Source organism: Tenrec ecaudatus, chromosome 8 (genome assembly GCF_050624435.1).
Source record: "Tenrec ecaudatus isolate mTenEca1 chromosome 8, mTenEca1.hap1, whole genome shotgun sequence".
Taxonomy (NCBI): domain Eukaryota; kingdom Metazoa; phylum Chordata; class Mammalia; order Afrosoricida; family Tenrecidae; genus Tenrec; species Tenrec ecaudatus.
In genome coordinates this window covers 27348573-27352856 of record NC_134537.1, presented here as the reverse complement: position 1 = coordinate 27352856, position 4284 = coordinate 27348573, and the positions used below count along the sequence as shown (strand labels likewise).

Here is a 4284-nt window from a genome sequence, read left to right as displayed (position 1 = left end):
TTTTTCATATGCTAGGTGTTGTTTCTCAAAATGCAGCTCTGTAACGTCTGTGGCTTAACCCATCAGAAACCCTTACAGGTGCTAATTTAAAACTTAGATTCCCAAGTACCTTTATTTTGAACCGACTTCCTTCACTGATTCCTGACAATCATGTGCACGGACTTGTGTAATTTGCTTCTCTGTACCTGTTATTTATTTATTTATTTATATCCCCCCTTTAGTTTTGTCTTCGAGATTTTGTTTTTGTTTTGTTCTCCCAAGATAATCATGATTACCTTACACAAAAATTGACGTTTACAATACATCTTCAAAGTATTTCCCTTTAACTGGAAACTTAGCATCACATAGCCTCGATAAGATTCAAAAGCTTTTTTTAAATAATCAATGAACTGATTATACATTTGTATGGGTCCGTTTCTGTACTCTGTAGAATCTACTCCACTAATGTATTTATCTAGCCTTATTCTAGAGGCCTAGTACTGTAGTGGTTACTCGTTGAACTGCTAGCTGCAAAGTCAGCAGTTCGAGGCCACCAGCCACTCCTCAGGAGAAAGGGCTTTCTACTCCCAGATAGAATTCCAGTCTCTGAAACTCACAGGGGGGAGTTCTTCCCTGGCCTATAAAGTTGCTACCAGTTAGCCTCGACTCAACGACAGTGAGCTTAGATCTTATTCTAAATCTACATGGTCATAGATCCTGTAGCTTTATAGTAAACTTGAAATCAGGACATGTACACCCTTCAATTTTCTTCTTGTTTTTCGAGATTATTGGCTCGACTAGGGTCTTGGCTTTTACATAGAGTTGTAAGTCAACTATCAACTTCTACAAACAACTTGTAGAGATTTTATTGGGATTGCTTTGGAACCACATTAGCAATCTGAGAAGAAGTGATCTTTTAAAAATCCTGAGACTTCCTGCTCTCTCTTCTCCTCTCTTCTGCCACCTCCATGTGGATCACTAAGAGGGGCAGAGGACCCGCTAGGAGGAATTCTCCTTTCACTTGGTGCCACAATGCTCGCTGCCCACCTCTCCAGGGCCCTGTCCCAGCTCCCCGGGAAAACCCTGAGTGTCTGTCACAGAGAACATAGAACGAGACACAAATCGCTGTTTCCTTCTATCCCCTCTGCTCCCATCAGTTAGCAAACTTGCACCAGCCAAGTCAGCCCTGTTGGCAGTAAGGCTGCCCTGGTCACGGGCTGTGACTGGATTTGGGTTTGGCGTGGCCAATCATCTGCATTCGCAAGGCTTCCTGGTGTTTGCTGACTGCCTACTGAAGGACAAAGGGGACAGTGGTGTCCAGGCACTAGACAGCTTGAAAAGTGACCGACTGTGCACGGTGCAGCTTAGTGTGTGCTCAGTGGAGAGAGTGGTGGAGGCCATTTGCTCAGGCTTGAAGAACCCCGAGGAAGGACTCTGGGGCCTGGTGAACAACACGGGCATCTCCACCTCTGGGAGGTGGAGTTCACCAGCATGGAGACCTACAAGGAGGTGGCGCAAGTGAACCTCTGGGGGACCGTGAGGACAACGAAGTCCTTTCTCCCTCTCATCCGAAGGGCCACAGGCCGCGTTGTCAACATCAGCAGCATGCTGGGCCGCATGGCCAACCCTGCGCATTCCCCGCACTGCATCTCCAAGTTCAGGGCGGAGGCCTTCTCAGACTGCCTGTGCTAGGAGATGCCCCCACTGGGCGTGAAGGTCAGTGTGGTGGAGCCAGGTAACCATCGCGGGCGCCAAGCACTACAGCCTCGAGAGCATCCAGGCCATCGCCAAGAGGATGTGGCACCAGGGCCGCAGGTGCTCTGATGAGAAGATGGCCAAGAGGGAGAACTACTGCAGCAGCGGCTCCACCGACAGGACCCCCGTCATCAAAGCGGTCCCGCACGCCCTGACCGCCGCCGCCCCCTACACCCGCTACCACCCCATGGACGACTGACTTGGTGGCTGCGCCTGCAGATCATGACCCACCTGCCCGCGGTGGTCTCCCACAAGCTCTGCACACACTGAGGGAGACGGGCGCACGGGGGAGGGGCACACGGGCCCTCTTGGGGCCTCGCAGTGGCTTATCCTCGCACCGGTGAGTGCTTTGAGCCGCCACTGGTGGGGTATTTGGGGGTGTTTTGTGAGGGGCAGTGGCCCCTAAACTAACCAGGCCCTCCTAGCAAACACGGTACATCCATCTTCGGGAGTCTTATTTTATGTAAAGATTTCAAGGAAACACCTTCCTATTAAAAAGTAGATGTATTAAAGAACAATAAAATAAAACCCCTGAGACTCCCAGTCTATGGACACAATAATCAACTTTTAATATCTCTTCTTGGTATTCTCCAGTTTCACTGCAGAGCTCGTCCATGTCTTGAGTTAAATGTATTCCCAAGTGTTACAAGTGGAATTAATAATTCATTTTCAGATGGTTTGCTGCTAGTAAAGCGAAGCACGCCCACTTAGCATATTGATCCGGGAACCCAAGACATTGCTGAATTTACTTATTAGTTCGAGCAGCTGTTTTGTACATTCAATTGGGCATTATTTTGCCTGCAAATAAAAAGATTTACTCTCCCCCCTTTGACTTACATGCCTTTGCACTGCCTTATTGCATTCACCAGGACCGCCAGTGCAATGTGGGGGAGAGATTCGAAGTGGGAAGAGTGGAAATACTTGCATTATCCCTGAAAGTACTTAATATTCACCCTTCAATGATGTTATGTCGGTTTTTCAAAGAAGCTCTGTCTCCTCTTCCTAGTTTGCAGAAAGACTTTTATCATGGTGGATGCTGAATTTTGGCAAGGACTTTTATTCATTCCATTGGGATGACCTGTTCCACTAATGTGTTTATCTATTTTTCTTCTTTACTGTGTGAAAAATGGTGAGCAACACTGATTTTTCAAATATTTAATCAGTATGACATTGGTTGGAGAAGTGCCACTTGTTTATGATTTGCTGTCTTTTGTATAGTTTGGGACTTGATTTACAAATACCTCGTTTAGAAGTTTTACATCCGTGTTCATGAGACTTAGTGATGTCTACTTTTCATTTATTGCAATATTTTGTCAAATTGTGGAAGCAGGATTATTTTGGTCTAATAAAAGGAGTTGAGTGATGTGTTATGCTGTTTTCTGGGAAAAAAATTAAGTAGAAATCCTATTTTCATCCTTTAATGTCTAACAGAGCTTCCCAGTAAACTTATCCAGGATTGAAGTTTTTCTTATGGATTGCTTGGTTTCTGTTTCTGTTTTATTTTTCTTTTGACAATTGAATGTTTCTATTGTTGTTTAACTGCAATTCATTTGAAAAAGAATAGAACACTTTCATTACCCTAGGAAGTTCCCTTTCCAAAAGATTCACTTTCCCTCTCCCGAGAAAACCATTATCTAATATCTCTCCTTGCAGATTAGTCTCTTTTTTTTCTTCGTTTATTTATATTTATTTATTTATTTTAGGCATTTTTTTCATTCCTTCATACAAATCTACCACATACACATACATCCTGAACTTGGCTTCTTTTCCATAGCATTAAGACTTTCAAGTCATCTCTGGTGTTTCATGCATGGATAGTTCCTTTTTGTAATTGCTGGCCTATAAGAATATGTGAGCATTTGTTTATCCAGCCTTTTGCCGATAGACATATGTGTGGATTCCTACTTAGAATAATCGTGAATAAGGCTATATTTTTGTATCTCTTTCTGTGAACTTTTCCCCTGCCTCTTGGGAAATACTTAGGAGTAGGGTTGGTGAATCCTGAGGTCTACGTCTAGAAGAAGCTGCCAAACATTATTCCAGAGTGGTTGTACCAGTCGACACTTCCACTAGCTTGCTGATAGTTGGTGTGGGCAACCATTTCATTACAGTCATTTCAGTTATTGAGCGATCTCATTATGTTATTAATTTTAATTTACATTACCCATGACTAATAGTATTGAGGAGACCCTGGCTAACACAGAAAGTTAAGCACTTGGTTTTAAATAAAAGCATGGTGGTTTGAAATCATTCGCTACTACCTCCAAAGAAAGACCAGGAGATCTACTTATGAAAGATCACTGCCATTAAAGCTTCAGGGACCTCATTCGTTGTGGTAGTTACATAATCTGTTGTTAATTTGAGACTTAAGGGTGAAGGGGTGGAGTTTAGCCTGTCACTCAGGTCGCAGCTTGATGACCTCATATGGAGGTGCTAAAGAGATAAATAGCTCGCTGGAGGTGGGACACACGCTCACTCCCTGGGAGACATACCCATGGAAAAGACACATGGAGTTACGCTATAGCCCTGAAGATGAAGGAGTCATGTGAA

General features: G+C 44.1%; 1 pseudogene; it reads left to right on the top strand.

Moving 5' to 3' along the window:
• The first annotated feature begins 1011 nt into the window (after window positions 1–1011).
• LOC142454239 (D-beta-hydroxybutyrate dehydrogenase, mitochondrial pseudogene) lies at window positions 1012–2004 on the top strand (annotated as a pseudogene).
• The last annotated feature ends 2280 nt before the right edge of the window (window positions 2005–4284 follow it).